General features: G+C 45.2%; 1 pseudogene; it reads left to right on the top strand.

Annotated features, from left to right (window-relative positions):
- Positions 1–780: 780 nt before the first annotated feature.
- LOC126103227 (5S ribosomal RNA) lies at positions 781–898 on the top strand (annotated as a pseudogene).
- Positions 899–7276: the final 6378 nt, after the last annotated feature.

Genomic DNA, 7276 nt, shown 5'->3' with positions numbered 1-7276 from the left:
CAAACACAGTCTGCCCGTAAAGTCAGGACAACCGTTTTCTGGGATCGGAAAGGAGTATTGTTGGTCGACTTTATGCCCACTGGGACCACAATTAAGGCTGACTGGTACTGTGAGACTCTGAAAAAACTCAAACGGGCAATCCAGAACCGGAAAAGAGGATTGTTGAGCAAGGGTGTACACGTTCTCCATGACAACCTTCGCCCACACATCGCTCGGCAAACCGCTGCTCTTCTGCCACAGTTTCAGTGGAACATAATCACCCACCCACCCTATAGTGCTGACCTGGCGCCGAGTGACTATCACCTGTTCCCTAAGTTAAAAGAACATTTGGCTGGAAAGCAATTCATCTCCGACAACGAGGTGAAAGAAGAGGTTCATAACTTTCTAAACAGCATGGCGGAGAGCTGGTATGACACGGGCATACAAAAACTGCCACAGCTTCTATAAGAGTGCATCGACAAAAATGGTGATTATGACCGGCCGGAGTGGCCGTGCAGTTCTAGGCGCTACAGTCTGGAGCCGAGCGACCGCTACGGTCGCAGGTTCGAATCCAGCCTCAGGCATGACTGTGTGTGATGTCCTTAGGTTAGTTAGGTTTAATAAGTTCTAGGCGACTGATGACCTCAGAAGTTAAGTCGCATAGTGCTCAGAGCCATTTGAACCATGGTGATTATGTTGAAAAATAGCTAAATGTTCAAGCTGTAAACTGATGTAAACTGCTGTAGAAATAAAAAGATCTATGTACTTATAAAAAAGTAGGAGATCTCACTTTTGGGACTAGGCAACGGCCTTGCCGCCGTGGATACGCCGGTTCCCGTCAGATCACCGAAGTTAAGCGCTGTCGGGCGTGGCCGGCACTTGGATGGGTGACCATCCGGGCCGCCACGCGCTGTTGCCATTTTTCGGGGTGCACTCAGCGTCGTGATTCCAACTGAGGAGCTACTCGAACGAATAGTAGCGGCTCCGGTCAAAGGAACCCATCGTAACAACTGGGAGAGTGGGGTGCTGACCACACACCCCTCCTATCCGCATCCTCAACTGAGGATGACATGGCGGTCGGATGGTCCCGGTGGGCCACTTATAGCCTGACGACGGAGTGCTAGTGTGTACTTTTGGGATTACCCTCGTATTGTCTTTCCCAGCGTCAAGTATTTCAGCTGTTCCAGTTCTGTCAGCACCATGAATTGAAAATTTACAATAGAGATTTCGTTGGGATATCAGTGAATTCGCAAGGTGTAAATGAGGGAGGAGGAGGTTGTAGGAGATATTTAAAAATCTTAACGAAGCCAATTGACGTGGTTTTTTATTATACCCATGTACATCACGCCAGTTGTGGAGAACGTTCGCTACGTAATTCGTGGTTTTTTTTTTTTTTTTTTTTTTTTTTTTTTTTGTCGATCATTTTGCTCGCCTGACATCGGAAAGAACGGCCGTGAAAGTGGGGGTAGGGGCTAGCAGCAGTCATATTGCTGCTCTTCGGGCATTCGACGTCAAAACACACTGCCTGACTAAACAAGTGAAGCACCGAGAAGACTTCGTCGGACGTCAGTGTAATTTCGTACACGTACGCACTATCGGCGAGTTTGTAGATGATGAGAGCTGCAGATCTCAGTGACAGGTAGAACGGCCACAGAGTGAATAGTGGTGTTCGTGTTCGGTGTTGTTACCTTGCCAAACTAATTAATACATTATATTAAGAATTACCACTGTCAAGACAACATATGTAACAAATGTAAACATAAACGCAGAAGATACAAAGGGAAGAACTGTGTGAGTTAACGAACATTTCGCTTTCATTTAAAATTATATTGGTTTTATGTATAGAATTTAACGTTTATTGTGTAATGGATATTATTATTTCTTTATTTGGAACGTGAAAGTAGTCAAGCTTTGATTATTTAAATATGTTAAAAGGTTAAGTAATGTAGAATAAGCTGTAGCCAATCTGATGGACGGCTTCAGGAAAGGGACCTGTCCTAGTCAGTTGAGCGAGGATGGCCGGGGCGCGGTATTCGCGGCTGCGGACGGGCAGAGGGATAGTGCTGGTGGAGACGCGAAAGCGGACGGTCGGTCTTTCGGTAACTAGGAAGTGAAACGACTTTGAAAATTTCGTGTTGTGTGGTATCTCGGGACTTAGTCTCTTAGCGGTGAGCAGCCACGCACATGGTGTGAACTCTTTAACTTTTCGCGTAGCTAACTAGGCGGAGAACTGGACTTGTAATTCGCGATGAGACTGTGACTGATCGAACTGTGTCAAATGGATATGCGCTCGAGTGTAGTGGTAATTCAAAATATGACCACTTCTGCTATTAGCTTGATTCCTGAATAAGCATTATTCTAACCAAATCGCAACTGTGTGGCCTACGTCATTTATGGGTCGTTAATTTAGCTCCCGATATTATTATTACAGTTGTTATATGTTACATTAACGTTTTATGTCTCATACAATTTCGCAAACTTCCCATCAGCCACACAATTTAACTAAAGGGTCACAAGTGTCTAGTTTAGGGCGTGTAATACGACACGTGCAGTTCAACCCCTACACGAGTTTGAGCCTAGACATTTCGACGAAGAGGAACCGCATGTGAGCCCATATATCTTTGGGATGTTAGCTAGCAACTGTCGCATCATATGTAAGCCAAATTGCCATCTCTTGTTTCTTCCATTAAATACACTTTTGATAAATTTTAAATACATCCGCAACCTGTCGTGTATCTTATTTATTAACATTATCTAAATTAGCAAGAAGTGTAAACAGAACTGTGTTGATGCATTTGTACTTTTAAATCCGCTTTTTTTTAAATGTTCAATAAAAGGTACCAGTAACAAAACTGAATTTGTATGATATAACACGTAAAATCACACAATTAACGACATGATATATAATAACAGGCAGCTGGTCTTTACTTGAGAAATAAATAAATAAATGTTACCTGGCCACGGTCATGATATATAAGGGGCGTGAACAGCGTCAGATGTTCAATGATCAGTGTGAAGGGCGCAGAGACGTCGCGTACTCGTATGAGACATCGTCATCCGCACCTCACAGCGTTTGAATGACGCCTCATTGCGGGTCTGCTTTTGGCCAACTGATCGAATCGTGCACTATCCGGACCTGATGTGGGACACTCAGATGTGACAGTGCCCTAATGTTGGACTTCATGGAAATGTGAGGGCAGGCACATCCGTCCTCAAGATTCAGGTCGACCACAAGGAGGATTACCATATTGAGCACCAGGCATGTCATAAACCCTCCGCATCTATGCCTACCATCCGACAACAAGTAACGTCTCCTTGCAACACTTTTTATTATCCTGCACCATTGATCGGAGACCAGCTCCAGCCACAGTGAGGAATTATCATCCGACGTGTAGGCTGCCATTAACAACACAACACAAACGACTGCGTCTGGAGTGCAGCTATGACTGGCAACTATGGACTGCTGATGAATGGCATCACAATATTTATAGCGTAGAACAGCAGTTCTGCTTTACTCAGGATGACCGTGGTCGGCGAGTGTGGTAGCAAAGTGGAAAGGTGTCTCGTTATGCCGGCCGGGGTGGCCGAGCGGTTCTAGGCGCTACAGTCTGGAACCGTGTGACCGCTCCGGTCGCAGGTTCGAATCCTGCCTCGGGCATGGATGTGTGTGATGTCCTTAGGTTACTTAGGTTTAAGTAGTTCTGTTCTAGGGGACTGATGACCTCAGAAGTTAAGTCCCATAGTGCTCAGAGCTATTTGAACCATTTGTCGCGTTATTGCAACGTTTTGTGCGACACAGCAGTGTTTCCCTTAGAATCACGATGCGGGGTAAGCCATCGTGTATGACTTCGTCACGGCTGCAAATGACTGAGTGAACTCTTACAGCACAACGATACGTCACGGACATTCTGCGTCCATGCGTTTTACCTCTTATACAACAGTATCGTGGTCCATTTATCAACAGGTCAATGCAGCAGTGTCTGCGTCTTCATGACGCACCCCATCGGCCAGCGACACTCCAGATCTGTCCCTGATAGGACATGTGTACCACCAGTTCGACGTCAACTCCGTGCCAGTGTCGGATATTAAGGTTCAGCCAGAACAGCTTGAGCCAGCTTGCCTCAGGAGAAAGACATCTGCTTTGTGCCACCCTTCACAAATGAATCAGTGCATCCATCCAGGTCAGAGGGGGTGCAACGTCATACTGATAAGTAGGTTCATACTACTAAATTCTTCGTAAATTTGCCTCGATTTTGAAATCACTGAAATAACCCTCTCACCCCATGGTATTTCGTTTCCTTTCCTCCTCCCCTTCTGAGTAGCTCACGATTTCTGTCAGGCAGTGTACGTCAACCCAAGAGTCGCTTAAATTATTCAGCCTTGCCTTTGTAAACTTTACAGCTAGTTGCTTCTATCTCAGGAACAAATCATTACAGTGTTGCCTATGAACCTCTAGACACCGCATAAGAGATGACCCGCACGTTCATCTATTACGCTAGGTTATGATAAAGAGATAATTGAGATAACAATGGTCAATCAAGATGTGGTTCGTGAAATCGAGTTTGGGTAGATGACGGCAATAAACCAAGACAGCTAAACGGGCTCCTACGTCTGGAACTGGGGCATGATGTTTGTCTGCGAAATGAGGTGTGTAAATGGAATCCAGAGCAAGAAGGAGTGAAGGTGGGTGAGGGGGCTGGGAGAAGTGTTGGAGTCTAAATCTAAAGAAGAGAAATGGGAACTGGGACTATCGGATGGATACATGTGGCAGCAAAAGGGAGCCCATTGAAGCTGACTTTGGATATGGGATGGATGTGTGGGGGTGGAGGGAAGCTAGGGCTTGTTGGTTAAGGTGTAGCAGCACCCTGTGTTACAGAATATTAAGTTGACAACTGAGTTATTTTCCTCGAATTTCGAGGCGAACTGCTTCGTCTCCAAGGACTTGGGGTGGTAAGATTTTGGAGATACTGGCTGCTTTCGCAAAGACAGATAGGGGCTGTTTTGGTGCAGGGGTTTCGGAAAAATGTTCAACTCGTTAATAATTTTCCTAACATTTGTCTACAGGTATTGTAGGCGTTTTGTTGGTGCGGGTGCCATGTTATGTTGCGGTCGAGAGTTAGTCTAAGAGATTTTAGCGTGTTCCTAAAATGGATGCGAGTGTTCTGAATGGCGAGGTGGACGTTAGGGTGACGAAACTGACTGGATGATTATTGCTTGGGCTTCTACAGGACTGATTATGATCCATCTGGGGCTACATCAGGACATGAGTTGTTGATGAGAGTATGAAGGGGCTACTGACAAGAGAACCTCCCCATCACACCCCCCTCAGATTTAGTTATAAGTTGGCACAGTGGATAGGCCTTGAAAACTGAACACAGATCAATCGAGAAAACAGGAAGAAGTTGTGTGGAACTATGAAAAAAAATAAGCAAAATATACAAACTGAGTAGTCCATGCGAAAGATAGGCAGCATCAAGCATAGTCTAACCTCAGGACCACCGTGGTCCCGTGGATAGCGTGAGCAGATGGGGAGCGAAAGGTCATTGGTTCAAGTCTTCCCTCGAGTGAAAAAGTTTATTTTCGCAAAGTTATGATCTGGCCGTTCGTTCATTTACGTCTCTGTTCACTGTAGTAAGTTTAGTGTCTGTGTTTTGCGACCGCACCGCAAAACCGTAAGATTAGTAGGCGAAAGGACGTGCCTCTCCAATGGGAACCGAAAACATTTGATCGCAAGGTCATAGGTCAACCGATCCCTCCACAGGAAAACACGTCTGATATATTCTATACGGCACGTGCGTCACATGACAGGAATATGCTGTCGACCCACCTAACTTGTACACTTGGCGAATGGATAAAAAGATTCTTCTACCTTGTCCAATTTAGGTTTTCTTCATTCCAAAAAAAGTGATGAAAACATAAGAGTTTGTCAGATCAACTGCAACAAATGAATTGTCTGAAAATAAAGAAAGTAAAGTTTTCACTCGAGGGAAGACTTGAACCAAGGACCTTTCATTTCGCAGCTGATCACGCTAACCACGGGACCACGGCGGTCCGGAGCTCAAAGTGTTCTTGATGCTACCTATCTTGCGCATGGACTACTCTCATAGTTCCATACAACTTCTTCCCGTTTTCTCGATTGATCTGTATTCAGTTTTTCGAGGCCTGTCCACTGTGCCAACTTATAACTAAATCTGAGTGGGGTGCGATGGGGAGGTTCCCTTGTGAGAATCATGGAGGGCTGAATGACGAACAATGAAGGCGTTGTTGTCGGCTTACTAGAGAAGATGGATAGGGACTGGTGACTGAGGTAGAAGCCGTGCAGAGGAGATAGAGGCTAGATAGGGCTAATCCTCGGGCCACACCTGCGGATGGGTGGGAGATGTGAGGTTGGATGTGGCTGGTGGTGACAGAAAAGGGTCAGTATGTCAGAAACGAAGTTGTAAGGAGGAAATAATAGGTTTCAAGTGCACATGTTTCTAATTTTGAAAGGGAAATGTAAGTGCATATGTTTCTAACGTAGAAAGGGCCCACATCTGGAGTCAGAATGTCTTATGTTTCGTATTTCTTGAAGTTTCTTTCAATCTGGCCTGGTAATGGACCGAGACTGACGAGCAGTACCCAAGCATCGCTCGAACGAGTGTTTCCTAAGTCACCTCCTTCGTGAGTGGACTACGCTTCTTGAATATTCCTCCAATTAATCTGCCTGTCCTACGACTAGTTTCATCTTGTCATTCCACTTTAAATCGCTTGGTACGCAAACGCTAGGATATGAGTCATTCCAGTGTTTGTTGTGCAGTCGTAAACTCACACAATAATGGGCCTTTCCTCCTGCTTATGTCCAAGATGTGGAAGTTGAAGGTCAACTGCCAATTGCCCCATAAAACGTCGATCCTATGCATGTATTCTGCATTACGCTCCTATGAGACGTAGGTGCTTGTGGCATCGTATAAAGCAAGTCAAAAAGTATTGTGCACAGTTTTTTTTTGCCAAACGATTCCTTTTGTTTCTTTCAGGTGCTAAATAATTACGAGGAATGACTGCACATCAACAGAGGTCTCAATGTATGATATGTGGAAACGATAGCACTCACTGCTATCCAAAGAAGTATCCGACGTGAATTTTCAAGGAGACTACCAGAGGCTGAGGCTTGGTATGACAAGTTGATAACCTCTGGGAGTGTAAACAGACAGTCAGATTCTAGCAGAAAAACGCACATCTGATGAAATGGTAGAGGGAATAAGCACTCAAAGACTTGCAGCTTCACCACGGAATGGTTATAGAGATGGGCCGGATTAGG

This window comes from Schistocerca cancellata, chromosome 1 (genome assembly GCF_023864275.1).
Source record: "Schistocerca cancellata isolate TAMUIC-IGC-003103 chromosome 1, iqSchCanc2.1, whole genome shotgun sequence".
Classification (NCBI taxonomy): domain Eukaryota; kingdom Metazoa; phylum Arthropoda; class Insecta; order Orthoptera; family Acrididae; genus Schistocerca; species Schistocerca cancellata.
This window is presented reverse-complemented; position numbering and strand designations above follow the sequence as displayed.